At 38.2% G+C, this 16,735-nt stretch overlaps 1 long non-coding RNA gene across 2 annotated transcripts in view; it reads right to left on the bottom strand.

Moving 5' to 3' along the window:
* The window catches only part of LOC133268814 (uncharacterized), a 98,317-nt gene that overhangs the window by 14,519 nt on the left and 67,063 nt on the right, over nucleotides 1-16,735 (bottom strand). Inside the window, exons 2-3 of one of the 2 annotated variants that reach the window (XR_009743180.1) lie at nucleotides 13,765-13,839; nucleotides 2,418-2,832 (exon numbers count right to left, since the gene is read on the bottom strand). This is a non-coding gene — a long non-coding RNA (uncharacterized LOC133268814). Of the gene's footprint in view, nucleotides 1-2,417; nucleotides 2,833-13,764; nucleotides 13,840-16,735 lie in introns of those variants that run through there. The other variant, XR_009743179.1, reaches the window with a different exon arrangement.

Here is a 16,735-nt window from a genome sequence, read left to right as displayed (position 1 = left end):
AAAGGCTCTGACCACACCACCCAAGTCTTGGAAGGCAGACACAGGGACTGTGAGAATGAAGACCTTGCACCCACTGTAGGAGAGGATCTGGTTCAAGACCATCTTAAGAACCTGAACGTACACAAGTCCATGGGACCTGATGAAATCCGTCCGTGGGTCCTGAAGGAGCTGCTGAATGAAGTTGCTAAGCCACTGTCCATCATATTTCAGAAATCATGGCAGTCAGGTGAAGTTCCCAATGACTGGAAGAAGGGAACTACTTTCAAGAAGGGGAAAATGGAAGAAGACCCAGGGAACTACAGACCAGTCAGTCTCACCTCTGTGCCTGGCAAAATCTTGGAGCAGGTTCTCCTGGAAGGCAAGCTAAGGCACATGAAAAACAACAAGATGACCGCCAGCATGGCTTCACTAAGGGGAAATCCTGCCAGACCAATTTGGTGGCCTTCTATGATGGGGCTACAGAACTGATGGACAGGGGTAGAGCAGTTGATGTCATCTACCTGGACCTGTGCAAAGAGTTTGACACTGTCCCACATGACATCCTTGTCTCTCAATTGGAGAGACATCAATTTGATGGATGGACCACTCGGTGAATAAAGAACTGGCTGGATGGCCGCACACAAATAGTTGTGGTCAATGGCTCAATGTCCGGCTGGAGACCAGTAACGAGTGGTGTCCCTCAGGGATCGGTGTTGGGACCGGTCTTGTTCAACATCATTGTCGGCGACGTGGGCAGTGGGAAGTTTGCCAATGACACCAAGCTGTGTGATTTGGTTGATACGCTGGAGGGAAGGAATGCCATCCAGAGGGACCTCGACACGCTTGTGAGGTGGGCTGATGCCAACCTCATGAAGTTTAACCATGACAAGTGCAAGATCCTACACCTGGGTCAGAGCAATCCCAGGCACAGCTACAGGTTGGGCAGAGAAGAGATTCAGAGCAGCCCTGCAGAGAAGGACTTGGGGGTGCTGGTCGATGAGAAAATGAACATGAGCTGTCTTCAGTGTGCGCTTGCAGCCCAGAAAGCCAACTGTATCCTGGGCTGTATCAAAAGGAGCGTGACCAGCAGGTCGAAGGAGGTGATCCTGCCCATCTACTCTGCTCTTGTGAGACTTCACTTGGAGTATTGTGTGGAGTTCTGGTGTCTTCAACATAAAAAGGACATGGAACTGTTGGCACAAGTCCAGAGGAGGGCCATGAGGAGGATCAGGGGACTGGAGCACCTCCTGTATGAAGACAAGCTGAGAAAGTTGGGGCTGTTCAATCTGGAGAAGAGAAGGCTGCGTGGAGACCTCATAGCAGCCTTCCAGTATCTGAAGGGGGGCTATAAGGTTGCTGGGGTTGGACTCTTCATTAGGGACTGTAGTGATAGGACAAGGGGTAACGGGTTCTAACCTAAACAGGGGAAGTTTAGATTGGATATGAGGAGGAAGTTCTTTTCTGTTAGGGTGGTGAGGCACTGAATGGGTTGCCCAGGGAGGTTGTGTATGCTGCATCCCTGGCGGCATTCAAGGCCAGGTTGGAGAGAGCCTTGGGTGGCATGGTTTAGTGTGAGGTGTCCCTTTAGTGTGAGGTGTCCCTGCCCATGTCACGGGGGTTGGAACTAGATGATCTTAAGGTCCTTTCTAATCCTAACTATTCTATGATTCTAAGTTTTGTAATTTCCAAATGTCAGTTTCTTAGTAAACATTTGCTTAATAAGAAAGGCAGTTTCAGAGACCTTAACCACTTTAAATGTGATAGAGGGTTTGTTGTTTTTTGTTTTTGTTTTTTTTTTTTAATCTCCATCATACGTTAATGGAAGTTGAGAGTGCCTTTGGATAAAACTAATTTAACATTACTCATGTAATATAATGCTGTATACAATTATGCTTATTCTTCTGCTGTGTGAGAAAGCAGAGCAGCTGAGAGTCTTCCAATAAATGGTCTATTGCCCGTGGAGGATCTGCATAATCAGTTTAAGATATTACGTAAAAAGCGTTGGTCCTTGCATATACATCAAACAAGAGTTTTTAAGAACTTGGAGTCTTAAAAAAATCTGAATCTTAATTCTGTTGTAATGTAGCTGTTGACAGACAATAAACTTGTGAACTTGAAAGAAACCTTTTTCTAATTTCTAATATTGCAATTTCTGGATTTCTTTGTAAATATCAAGATCTTACTCTGTGCACCTGAGTCCTGCTAAAGACCACACAGCTTTATCAGGATCCATTTTGGAAAAACAAACCAAGAACAACAAAAACCCCCAACAAAGCAAAAGAAACCCTCAACTAACCAACCAAAAAAAACCAAAAGTCAACCAAGCCAAAAAACCCAACCCAAACAAAAAAACCCCAGACTTACTTACTTCTTTCTACGTCACAAAAACCAAAGGTTTTTGAACAGAAGTAGTTATGTTTGGTTTTTTAGTAATTTTAAAAATTGCATTATCCAAGGAAATGGGAAGCAAGCACATGTGCTAGTTGTAATGCCATAACTGCAGTCATTAAGAATTTTGTGAATGTCTGGATTTCATGTAGGCAGAACATTCTAAAGCAACACTTCTGCCTATTGTGATTCTTTTCTTCACAATTTTATTTCAAGCTGGCTTTTCTTTTTCAGCTGGCCTTCATTCAGTGAAGGTGAAATTTGAGCCAGAGTGCCTCTGAAAATTTAATCTAGAAGTACTGTAGTACTTTCTTCTTTTCTGAAAGCGTTATTTATTGACTTCTTGGAATCACTGCAGCAAATCTGTAATGTAAAAGGAATCTTAACTGAAAAGTAAATTGCAGTGTTGTCATGGCCATTCTTGTTTTACTTGTACCTTTGAAGCCTTATTCTATAAAGCCAGTCCTGAAGGATATTTTAAAAATTCTTATTTATTGGGGTTTTGTATTTTTTTAGAAATATTTTTATTTCTTCCTTTAAATATGACTGCTTCAGGAAAGACACTCTCCTGGAGAGCTGTTTACCTGTTGTTCACTGTTTTCACTAACTACTTCTAGTTCAAAAACTTCCAGTCCTTATATGCTACATGGCTCAGTCCATAGGATTCCTGGATAAAACACATTTTGTATCATCATTTGGGGAATCTAGCATTGTATCTTAAAGAGTTGATATAGCTAAAGTGAGTTTTTTCTTTTTGGTTGGTTAGTTGGGGGTTTCTTTTGCTTTGTTGTGGGTTTTTGTTGTTCTTGGTTTGTTTTCCCAAAACGGATCCTGATAAAGCTGTGTGGTCTTTAGCAGGACTCAGGTGCACAGAGTAAGATCTTGATATTTACAAAGAAATCCAGAAATTGCAATATTAGAAATTAGAAAAAGGTTTCTTTCAAGTTCACAAGTTTATTGTCTGTCAACAGCTACATTACAACAGAATTAAGATTCAGATTTTTTTAAGACTCCAAGTTCTTAAAAACTCTTGTTTGATGTATATGCAAGGACCAACGCTTTTTACGTAATATCTTAAACTGATTATGCAGATCCTCCACGGGTAATGGACCATTTATTGGAAGGCTCTCAGCTGCTCTGCTTTCTCGCACAGCAGAAGTGGTGTATTCCATTTTGTAACTGAACACAATTACTGGGTATTTACTCTATATGAAGAAAATAAATTTATCCTGTATGATGGGTAGACTTTCCTGTTTTAATGAATACAAGGAAACTAAACACTGAGCAAGTACCATGATTACTTGAAAATACATATAGAGAATATTGTTTCATTGTTTCATCTCCAAGCAACTATAGTATGTTCTTATGTGGTATCCATAGAGATACCTAATTTTTCTGTTTCTCCTTTAAGCAGCAAATTGGAGGAGGAATCTGGAGAACTGAGGAGAAAAAAAAAAAAAAAATAATAGCCAACACATTGATAATGAAACCATGCAAGACCAAATACCAGGATTTACAAAAGCAAATATGTTGCACAAAGTAACATAAACACTAAAAGAGTAAAAACAAGTTTCAGAGACAGGTATAATTTATTTGTCTCAAAGAAAAGGTTCACTGAACTCATATCGCCAGAGGAGAAGTTGAGATAAGAGTTTTTACTGTAAGTACATGAATGGAGGAAATATCAGTGGCTGACAGGCTACGGAAGAGAAAAATAGCCTCAATGTAGTGGCAAATCTGTTATAAACTTGCCTTTAGATTGTAAAAGGAATTAACAGTTTGGGAAAGCTTTAAATTAGGATTATGATCCAGGGATTTGGCTGCATGACTTATTCAGACCTAACTAGAAGCAAAGTCTTGAAATTTTGAGACATATTTCTGTGGTCTGGAAAAATGTTATAGCAGTCATTCTATGACATGTGAATGACGGAAATATCATGCTTGCTAGAATAAAAATACACATCACTTTTCTGACAATGTAAATCATGTTTTTCACTGGCTTTCATTGCATTGTCAACAAAAAAACTTCCATGTATTTCCTCTGAGTTGGCTCTATTCCAGATTTTCTGTTTGTTACATTAGGGATTGGATTTGCTTGTTAGTGAAGAGTGAATTTCCTGGATCTGCACTTGATGAATACATAACGGAGGCAGATCAGTTTACGTAAGTGGTTGTATATTCTAAAATGGGGTTATATTAGAGAAATTTTCTTTTTTTAAGATCAGCTGTAGTATCCTCTACCTTTTAAACATTTTTCTTTCCTACAATATTAATATCTTTCAGCTATCTTTTGAGTATTACTGTAAACTCATCCCTTGAAATCAGAGGTTATTGAATTGAAAATAGCTAGTTTGGGATAACTTTAGAAGAGATATAGGTCATGTAAGGTGAGTTGCATATAAGAAGTTGAATCCCTAGAACCAAACACAAATTGTCAGTCTTCCATAGTCATTTTGCTTTGGTCTTTGTAATTATTTTCATGAACAATCTATAGAGAAAGAAGCAACTTCTAAATGAAGGGCTTGGCAAAAGCTTTTGTTTAAAATGAGTTGTCCCACTTAGTACTGTTGTATTGCCAGTCTTCTGACAAGAATTATCAAGGGTGAAATGTACTATAGGTCTAATTTATTCAGTCTTAGAGCAATTAATAATTCAGAAATGTTTTAGTTCTTATTGATGTTTAGCATTACAACTAGACAAATAGTGTATGTACTGTTAGCATCTACACAGGAAATTACTTGAGAGTAGAAGGAAGAATACTAGATTTTTAATTGTTGATTAGAGCACATGCTTTCTAGATTGACCCATTTACCTAAGAACTTTCTGGATTTGTATCATAGCCTGCTGCTTGTTTTGCAGACAATCAGAGAATAGTAATATTGAAGTAGCAGGGATAAAATCGGCTTATTTTCTGTGGGAACTCTAGCAGTCTGAAGGCTGCATCATTGAATAATGACTACATAGCAGTTAATAATGTGAATCTTCATTTATTTAGTAAAATTCAATATCCCTGGCAAAAAAGCCATATTCTTTATGTACAGATGTGCAGAAGAGTGAGCATAGCCAAGAAAATACATGTAGGCTTGCTTATGACTCATCAGATTTGATCATTTGCCTCATTAAATTTTACTGTACCTCTTCACCCAACTGTCATGGTAATAGCTTCATAGTTTTAATTAATTTTTGTATGTGTAAGATATGGTTATTGGGACTTAGTAATATCACCTGGCTTCTTTAAGGTGCTGAAAACTTTATTCGAGTTGTTAAAATAGCACTATGAAATATACGGTATTACAGAGAACATTGAAAATAATGTCGTAAAAATTCATTGTCATGCTATGGAATATGTGGAAGCAAGATCAGATACGTTATTTCTAACTCTGAAAAACTTGAAGATAAATACATGGTGTCTGTATGGAAAACACATTTCCTCAGTACTGGGGGTTTGTTCCTGTGTCGAAGCTTTGCTCTAAGCTTGGCCATTATTTGTGTAAATGCTAGAATGAACATTTTTTGATTCCTATAGAAAATATTAACAATGTGTTCATGCTTTTTTAGCCCGGTTGACTCAAGCTCAAAGCGTCAAACTTCTGCCTGTAAAATAATACAGGACTAGATTTAATACAAGTTGGTGGAGAACGTTTTGGAGCAGCAATCTATTTACATGTCAAGCATAGAAAATGGAATAATGAGAGATACACTGTTTCTAAAATGACATAAATATGACCCTGATGCTTTTCTTTGTATGCACATTAAAATTATATTTTAAAAGATAATTTGAAAATAATAATAATTCTCATTCTGCCATGTTCCATAAAAGTATATTAATATTTCCATTTGTATTGTGCTGTTATTGGCTTGTTCCTGGATCCAGGACTTTCTTTCTAGTGCTGTGCTACTGGGTAGTCTGTGGTATCCAGCAGTTTGCCTGTAATCTTTTATTTATAAATAAAGTTGCTTTTTGTGTCCTGCTTGATGGAGAGAGTCTCCATTCAGGCATGCATGCACAATATAGCTATGTTGGATTAGAAGCCTATTTCTTAATAGTAAACTGAGAAAATGGGGGGTGTTATGTGCTTCTTTTTTTGTTTTGGTGTTTTTTTTTTTTTTTACTATTGGTGGTTTTTTTAATGTTTTTTTTGGGTGTGTGTGGAAGCTTTTAGAAGGACTTCTGAAAGGGGTTTGATGGGGAGAGGAAATATTTTCTTTTTTTCCACTCATTTTCTTACTTGAATAAACTGATTTTGATGAAATAATGCTTTAAGTAGCATCAGTTTGCTTCAGAGTGTATGTATTTGCAGTACTTTAAAAAACGCATAACAGGAAAATACAATCAATGAACTGCAACACAAAATGTGTTCAATAGGTGTGGGTTTTTTTCCAGGCATAGATTGTTATTAGGCTGCTAGGCTAAATCATTAATAGAACAGAGTCACGTTATATGTTGGAAGAGAACTTTTTTCTGTTTTATGTTAACACTGAGCAATGTGCTGCAGTCATTGTCTGTGGTGTCTCTAGAGAGAAATGCTGGAGTTCATTTCAGCCCTAAGGATACCACTTAAGCCTTCCTGAATAAACCAGTGGAATATGAACATGCAAGCAACAAGATTGGTTTTCATTCTGATAACATCTGTAACAACTCAGAAAAACTGCCATAAGGCCATAGTGGTATTTGGTAAAGTGAGCAGTCATGAACTTTTAGTTTTACATATTAGAGGCTTTTGAAGAGTAAATTTAGCCCAAATGCAGAGACAGCCATAACAGTTAGTGACATTTTTCAAGTACATCTTTGGTAAGTTGTTCCTGCAGACATGGTATTCATCACCCTCTGAGTCTCTGCTCATAAAGTTAACTAGACAACTATTTTTAACGTTTTGTAAATTCTTTCTCAAAGCGATGGGAACATCCTCCAAAAGGCTAGCTGAATGTTATGGCATGTGTTTGTCTTATTCTCTGAGAGTGTCTCCCCTTTCTTTTTGTTGACATGTTTGGTGTTGCATATTTTGTTTCTGAAGATAGTCATCAAAACGTGAAGTTGTGTAAGTATTTCTTAGACTGCCAAATAGGCCCCTGCTTGTTGGTAGGCATGGTGGACTGGTCAATGGTGAAAAATTGGTATCATATTTAGTTTATAAAGGGCAGCCCCTTTTTTATTTGATTTTAGGATAGTTGTTCTAATGGCTGTAGATCTTGCTCTCTTTGCACTCTAAAAAGGGTTTATATAACTATCTAACTATTTTAGATAATAACTGTGTGTAGACTGATTACATATAGCTGCACATATTAACCATAGTTTATATCACTCAATACAGAAAAAGCAAATTTTATGTAAGTGCAGTCATAGAATCATAGAATTGTTAGGGTTGGAAAGGACCTTAAGATCATCTAGTTCCAACCCCCCTGCCATGGGCAGGGACACCTCACACTAAATCATATCACCCAAGGCCTCGTCCAACCTGGCCTTGAACACTGCCAGGGATGGAGCATTCACAACCTCCTTGGGCAACCCATTCCAGTGTCTCTCCACCCTAACAGGAAAGAATTTCCTTCTTATATCTAACCTAAACTCCCCCTGTTTAAGTTTTAACCCGTTATCCCTTGTCCTATCACTACAGTCCCTAATGAAGAGTCCCTCCCCAGCATCCCTATAGGCCCCCTTCAGATACTGGAAGGCTGCTCTGAGGTCTCCACGCAGCCTTCTCTTCTCCAGGCTGAACAGCCCCAACTTTCTCAGCCTGTCTTCATATGGGAGGTGCTCAAGTCCCCTGATCATTGTCCTCAGAATCTGTTACACCACATACAGTGTTGGCTAATATACCATGTAGGGGAGTTTTCTGGGGGAAAACCTACTATTTAACTTTTCACTGCTGCCACCTTGGTGTAGGAAAAAGCCCCTTTGCTAGTAAGAACTTTCCTTGGCTTTAAAAAAAAATTAAACGGACATGTCTGCTTGCGCTAAAAAAATCCCTGTGAGTTTTCAGCTTAAAGATAAGCAGATAATACCCATCCCCCCTCCACAATTCTATTTCTGAAAAAGAGTTGTAAGCTAAATGTACCAAATAATACTTGCATTACTTACTTTAGCTTTTAGGTACAAATAAAGTTTATGGAAAAGGATCTTGGTGACCTTCCTTTCAAGAGATATTGCTCACCCTTTTGGCTGGTGCATGTTCCCTTGATGTTGAGAGCAACAGATGTCATCCAGCTTCTGAAGGAAAAGTACCTTTTAAGAGACAGCTGCTTCTCAGTCCAGGCATGGCTGGGCAGATCTTCAGGGTCACCATTTGAGAATAGTGAATCGTTAAGATGCCACAGATGAAGTTATTACTTCTTCGGTAAATAAGGGGAGACTTTGCATTCTTGGGCTGTGTGTTCTGGAGAAAAAACATTTCTGTGTTTTCCTTAAGTGCTTTGTGTCTGACAAGAAAAACATCTGATTTTTTATAGCCATTTACTAGGACATAACAGAATCACATGATTGTGAGGGTTGGAAGAGACCTCTGGAGATGATCTAGTCTAAGCCCCCCCGTGCCCCGCCCCGCCAAGGCAGGGTCACCTAGAGCAGGTTGCACAGGAATGCATCTAGGCTGGTTTTGAATGTCTGCAGAGAAGGAGACTGCACAACCCCCCTGGCAGCCTGTTCCAGCGTTCTGCCACCCTCAACAGAAAGAAGCTCTTCCTCATGTTGAGGTGAAACTTCTTGAGCTTTAGTTTATGGGTACCACTTAAGGAGTCTATCACCACCCTCCTGGTGCCCACCTTTGAGATATTTAAATGCATTAATGAGATCCCTTCTCAGTCTCCTCTTCTCTAGACTAAACAGGCCCGGCTCCTGCAATCTCTCCTCATGAGAGATGCTCCAGACCCCTGATCATCCTTGTGGCCTGTGCTGGACTCTCTCCAGTAGCTCCTTGTCTTTCTTGTACTGAGGAGCCCAGAACTGGACATAGTATTCCAGATGTGGCCTCAGCAAGGTGGAGTAGAGGGGGAGGATCACCACCCTTGGCCTGCTGGACACACTCTTCCTGATGTACCCCAGGATACTATTGGCCTGTCTGGCCTCAAGGGCACGCTGCTGGCTCATAATCCGCTTCTCATTCACCAATACTCTATCTCATCTCTTTACTAAGCTGTGCAAAGATGCCTTTTTTTTATGTCTTTTATCATGGTGAAGAGTATTTGCCAAGAAATCAGAATCTGGTTTAGCTCAGCTGAAAAAAACAGGGTTTTGAAGTCTGTGCATACCCTTGACTGGCTGATTTTGAGGAAGAGATGGCTTGTGTAACATCAGGTTGCAGGTCCACGAGAATGTAGCTTCTGCTAGAAAATTGTTAAAAAATAAATCTTCCTCAACTGCTATTAAGTTGACCTAAAAGTGTTTCTGTACTTGGTGTCTGTGGCTCCTGTTTTGAGGGGGGGCTGCAGAGGCAGCCTCTGTGAGGAGAGCCTGGTGCTGGATATGGCCATTTCCACACAGCTCTAGTGGACCCAGCCTAGAGAAGAGTTGAGCCCCTCGGCCAAAATGGTGGCACCTGTTGGAAAACACACCCAGAAAGGGGCAAAATGCCATATGTCAGCATGAGGAGAAAAGTGTGAGAAGCAGCCCTGTGAACACCAGGGTCAGTGGAGGAAGAGAAGGAGCAGGGGCTCCAGGCGCTGGAGGAAAGATTCCTCAGTAGCCTGGGGGACAGGCCATGGTGCAGCAAGTATTTCCCTGCAGCACGTGGAGGAGTATACCAGAGCAGGTATCTGCTTGGCAGCGTGTGGAGGATACCACACCAGAGCAGGTGGATATTCCTTGAAGGAAGTGTGGCATACGGATTGCTCAGCCTGGAGCAGACTTACCTTGAAGCCCTGCAGCCTGTAGGAAAGACCCATGCTGGAGCAGGGGAAAAACGTGAGGAGGAAGGGGTGGCAGATAGCTACTGCAGTGGTGTGACCCCAGCCACCCCATTCTCTGAAACACAGCACTACACAGTTGTGTTAACACGTTTCTTTTTCACAGTAAAGTGTGTTTTAATGTTTAGGCTAGGTAAAGTGGGACTTGTTTTTCCTTTTGTCTTGTTGTGAGGTTTGTCTTAAGATGAGTTGACAAACTGTGTGCAAATTTTAGCTTTCTCCCCACACCCCTTTTTTTTTTTTGCATCATAATTGGCATCTGTTCTCTATGTCATTAATGGTACCTAATTTTCTATGAAGTATCTGACAATTAATTCTCATACTTCCTGCTACAGGGCTTTAGAATTAGAGGCAAATAATGACTGTGCCAGAAGCTTTTATTTGGATATTTTCATTGCTGTTGCCCTCTATTCTCTGTTTTTTGTTTTTTTTTTTCTCATGTTCTCCTAGGATCTTCTTGTTCAAGAGCCTAAAAGCATTTAAAGTTTACAGAATGAAAAGATGGCACAAGCGATGCTGGTACCACCAGGATCTGGCAGCTTCTTCTGTTTCACCAAAGAATCTCTTGCAGCTATCGAAAAACGTATTGCTGATGAAAAAACTCATGATGACGAGCATAAAGATGATGGTGGTCATGAGGAAGATCACCCAAAGCCAAGTCCTGACTTAGAGGCAGGAAAGACACTGCCATTTATTTATGGTGATATTCCTCCGGGAATGGTATCTGTGCCCCTGGAGGACCTGGATCCATATTATATCAATAAAAAAGTAAGTATTTTATATTAAGAGTGTAATTAGAACAGTCCTGTTGAACTATAAAGTGATAAATGCTCTGGTGTGGAGGTAGTCAGAAGCCCTGGTTGAAAGTATTATGCAGTGTGTGATATCACCTTAATTACTTTGAGTACACTAAATATGACTGTAACTCTTCTGCTTAATAAGCTTTTCTTTTAATGTCTGCGGTTTCCTATGATGATAGTTTGAGTTAGTGGATTTGGTTTAGATGTCCTAAAATCTCTTCAAATCTGATTGAATGCAGATACATTTGAAAACTTCCTCTGTCTGCCTACTCTGTTCCTGGGGTTTCTAGGAAACATAGACAGTACCTGAGATCTATTTCAGTAAGGTAATCTTTGGAAAAAGTGCTCGTTCAGTCATGTGCCAAAATGGTTAATTGTCAAACTTTCCTTGAAATCTCATAGAAATATTTGTTTTGTAAAAAGTTAACTGTTAAACACTGTCTGGCTAGGAGTGACATAAGTAAAAAGAATAAATATTGTCATCACATACATGTCAGCTTCATATGATGTGATTTAAGTGGATTGGTAAGAGTTTGTATCACAGATATGTTTTCTTAGAATTTGCTTCAGGGCCACTGCAACTATTCTGAGTCTCATGGGAAGATTTGATTTTTCTGACCAGTTATGTTTCTTCTGATGGTTTTTAATACCAGTTCTCCAGCAATTGCTCCCTGGACTGCCCCATGAGCAACATGAAGACAGTACACTAGTAGGATAATTTGAGGTCATATGACCTCAATAATAATATGTTACAGAGCAAGGAGGTTCTTCAAAGTTGTTACATCATTCCTCTTAGAGTGACTTTATATCTGCATGGATGAGAAGTTTTCCCAGAAATTTCATATAAGTGATGTGGGTTTTTTAATGTAAAAGAGGATTTGTGGCTCAGTATCGGTTCAGCAAAATAGCATAAAAATAACATTGATGCCAGTAGCATGACACTCATTTCTCACATGGGACTGAGTGTAAGGACTAAAACTGTGTACTTTGTGTTTTAATATTTGGTCTATGGTACATGCCCAATATAGACCTGAAGACAAAATCTAAACTTATATATATGTACTGCAGTGCGACTCAGTTTCTTTTGTAGGTAAAATGAAAACAAAAGGAGAAAAGAGCAAGGGTGGTGACTTTGGCAAGTACAGATGAAGAAAATATGTTTTTATGTAGGCAGAAGTGGAATATAAGCAGTGAGTGGTTATTTTATTGTGTAAATCAATAAAATGCTTGCTGAATTAAAAACAGGACAGGTTCTTGAAATCAAGTGCTAGATAATCAACAGATGAGTAACTCGCATGCAGGTGACCAAAGAGCTATATTATCTCTCTGTAAGAAGCAGTGAAGTTAAAAGTAGTGGGGTTTTTGTACAGCATATTGAAGACTAATAATAAGATGTAGGTTTTTTTAGTTAGTTTAGGTTTTGTTATTGCAACTTCATGAATGCTACTGTCAAATTATCTATTTCTTTTACAATAGAATATCATTAGAAAACAGATTCAATGTTACTACCTTTGTATTTTCAGATACTCTCCTTCTGGGAGAATAATCATAGGAAATAGATTGAATTAAGATTTAATTAGATGACATTTTCATTTTGTCTCATAGTCAAAAAAACCTGGTTGCATAAATGGTACAAGTGATAATTGTACATGCAGTAAAGGCAGTAAAGCCTTTGAAAGCCAAGGATATCTCACCTCAGGAGCGGTTACAGAGGACTGAAATAGTTGCTTATAAGTGTCCAAAAATGGTTAGGTGCTTTGTTTTGCTTTGCCAACTTTGACCTGAAGTGCAGGTATTACAGCTGGATTAATTTTAAATGTTAAAAATGACAATTTTTTAATGTAATAGCATAATCCTGGGAAAAGCTGAAATGCAGATTTTGTTTAAAAGTACAGACAGAGGATGTCTGGTGTTGATTTTTCATTGCTTATGTGAAAATTTAGACTGGTATTTGCTTGTAAAATTCTACTGATGTGTAAGTGCAGCCTCTATGGCAAAGTTGCTAACAGGTGTCCTTAATTTCCTATTTCCTGTCTCCTCTCTTTTTTCTGTTTGTTTTTGTTTGTTTGGTTTTTTTGTAAGACTTTTATAGTATTGAATAAAGGGAAGACAATCTTCAGGTTCAGTGCCACACCTGCCTTGTACCTTTTATCTCCTTTCAATATTGTTAGAAGAATAGCTATTAAGATTTTGGTTCATTCATATCCTTTTCAAGTGGTTTGTTAAAAATTATTACTGGTCTTTTTTAATCTTTAATAACAATGGGGGTTTTTGTTTAGTGTTTAAATGTGTACCTACATTTAATTCTTCCTTTCAAAATGAATCAGAGCTAAGATTTGTCTCTTTAGCTTTCTGGTTAAATTCAGAGGGAGATACACAGCATGTGTGCCTAGATTACAGAGTTAGTGATATAGCCATCATTATTGTGAAACCTCTTTGCATTGTTGATGACATTATTTGCATCATTATTTGCGCCATTATTTGCATTATTGATGACAAGAGTATGTTCCTTAACTATAGTCAACATTGTTCAGCATGCTCATTATGCTCACTATTTTGACAAACTGTGTTTTTATGACGTGGAGTAACCTTCCTGAGTGGGCAAAGAATGTAGAGTAAGTATACTTAAATCAGCTTGTAATTTTTTATATGGTTTAAAAACAAAAAGTTAAGAGCTAGACTATATAGTTTTACTTACCCCCGTGTGTTATACCAGTATTCTCCTTTTTCTAGCCTGAGTTTGATCCTAGCTGCTACTCAAAGCAGCATAGACCTTCAAGGTCAAGGAAGAAAACAAGCTGTGATATTGTTATTTTTTTCCTCTGAACAATATTCTGATTAATACTATTGTTCAGAGTGTTTGTACAACTAATGCTTTTATGCATTCTCCTTCTTGAGCTGTTCCTTCGGAATTTATATATATATATGTAAAAAAAAGAATAATAAGGCCATTCTGCCTGAAACTACTTCTTTTCATTGAGGAAGATGCTTTCTAAGGCCCTTTGAGGCATCTTCATTTTGTATAACAAAATCTAAAAGGGGTCTCTATAGTTTACAGAAGAGGAGACTGAGGGGTGACCTTATTAGTGTATATAAAAATATAAAGGGGGAGTGTCACGAGGATGGAGCCAGGCTCTACTCAGTAGCAAACAATGATAGGACAAGGGGTAATGGGTACAAACTGGAACACAAGAGGTTCCACTTAAACTTGAGAAGAAACTTCTTCTCAGTGAGGGTGACGGAGCACTGGAACAGGCTGCCCAGGGAGGTTGTGGAGTCTCCTTCCCTGGAGACATTCAAAACCCGCCTGGACGCATTCCTGTGTAACATTATCTAGGTGTTCCTGCTCCGGCAGGGGGATTGGACTAGATGATCTTTCGAGGTCCCTTCCAATCTCTAGCATACTGTGATACTGTGACACACACACCCTTATTAAAGAAAATACCTCTGCTAAGGATTATTATTTGACATTCTCAAGTATACCTGGTCATCCATCAAGTGCTAGAAAACCCTAGGTTTCATTTACCTATGGATTTTTTTTTCTGGCGTGGCAACCATGCTGAAATTTTTATTTGAGCAAAAATATTTTTGTGATAGTCATGATTATTATTATTATTTCTGCTGAAATTTCAAAATCTCATATGCCAGGAACTGCAAAAATGTATCAGATAAAATAAATAATTGATCCAATTATCTTGCAGAGCAGTGGTGGGAAAACAGCCGTAGTTTATGTGAGTTTGTAATTACTGTTACAGTATGTGTAACAGTCACTGGGTCCTAGTGGTTTTCCATTATGCCTGTGGTGTTGTATCACTGAAGGACAATCTTATACTTCTGCTTGGATGTTTTCTCATAGATACACTTTCACTGGAATTTATACTTTTGAGTTTCTGGTAAAAATCCTTGCAAGAGGCTTCTGTATAAATGATTTTACTTGCCTTCGTGACCCCTGGAACTGGCTTGATTTTGTTGTCATTTCCTTTGCGTAAGTATATAGTTTTTTTAAAGTAAAATATCAGATTTTTTTTTTTTTTTTTTAACCTGTAATAATTTGTTTGGGTTATTTTATCTCATGTAAAATGAATTGTAGTTGAATTGTGTTTCAACTTTTTCCATTTTAGTATTTTACACTAATGTAGCACACAGCAGAATTAGTGGACGGTCCCACAGTTTAAAAGTAGATGTTACCACTGGACAATTAATTTTAAAGAGTATTTAAACAATATAAACAGGGAAATAATTTTTAATTTACATTCAATGGAGATTCACTTAAGTGTGTGTTTCTTAGGGAAAACTTAGTTGAAACAGGAATATATGAATTGCAAGTCTTTCATTTAAAGTTCCCCTTCCAAAAATTCCAGTCTGGATTACAGGTCCAGGTAAGCAGTGTATGCTTTACCTCAATTCTGAATAACTGTGATTTAATCCTACAGGTATATAACAGAATTTGTAAACCTAGGCAATGTTTCAGCTCTTCGAACTTTCAGAGTATTGAGAGCTTTGAAAACTATTTCTGTAATTCCAGGTAAGAAGTAAATGTGTAAAATAGTAGGCACTCTACATCACCTCTGTTTAATTTTGTGTGTGCTGTCATTGTGTTTGTGTGTGGAATCCCTCACTGCAGATATGTGACAGAGTTTGTGGACCTGGGCAATGTCTCAGCCTTGAGAACATTCAGAGTGCTTCGAGCTTTGAAAACAATATCAGTCATCCCAGGTGAGAGCTAGGTTAAACACTGAGGCTGACTGAAATTCGAGAGGAGCTGAACTCTTATCTTTAACAGAAGCATCCAGATTTTAGTCTTAAGTGCAATTTGATTCCCTTTTCTAATACTCTAAAATGCTCAGCCTCAGAGTTTAATACATTCTTGCATGAGAAACTGAATCACATATCCTGTGCATACTTCCATTTCATGGTGTCAAATTTGCTCTCCCACATTAAGGATCAAAATGATTTTTTTTTTATTTTTCTCTCACTAATTTTAATGTTACTGTTTATCAAAGACATTTGGGATTGAAAATTTCAGTCTGTTGTAGAAGTTGAATTCCTGACAAAAGCTCAAGATAATAAAGAGTAGCATGGGAACTGCATGGTGTATTTATTACCTTAAGATGCCTGTCTTCACCAAACTACACCTCCAGTTGAAGAGGATGCAAAAGAATGCAGTCATAAGAATTTCTACCACAGTGCAATTGTGTTCTGTTTTTGTTTGCTGTTGTAGAACCAATGTATTGGAATAGAGCACTGGCAAAGGTTTGGAGCAAGAGGCATCAAGAAGAAAATGAAATGACAAATATTCTTTACATGTAGTTTACATGTATAGAAAGCATGAATAAAAAGTTCCCTCTTCATTTGAACAGCAAGTGTTTTGGAACGTGTCACATTCGTTCACATTCATATTTTCAAATTAATTTGTCAGGAACCATAAGACTCATTGGTACTTTTTTTTTTCCTTTGGAAAATATTTTAAGACTTTTTAGAAGCTGTGCATGATATTTGTATGTTAGAGTAGTTCACGTCACATTTTAGTGTAGGTAAATATTTAATATTGTAACAAAAATCTGCTTCTCTCTGCAGGCTTGAAGACTATTGTTGGAGCCTTAATTCAGTCTGTGAAGAAGCTCTCAGATGTAATGATTTTGACTGTGTTTTGCCTGAGTGTATTTGCA

Source organism: Pezoporus flaviventris, unplaced genomic scaffold (genome assembly GCF_033815535.1).
Source record: "Pezoporus flaviventris isolate CSIRO_AGI_PZ_B2104156 unplaced genomic scaffold, CSIRO_AGI_Pfla_v1 ptg000001l, whole genome shotgun sequence".
In the NCBI taxonomy this organism is placed as follows: Eukaryota; Metazoa; Chordata; class Aves; order Psittaciformes; family Psittacidae; genus Pezoporus; species Pezoporus flaviventris.
This window is presented reverse-complemented; position numbering and strand designations above follow the sequence as displayed.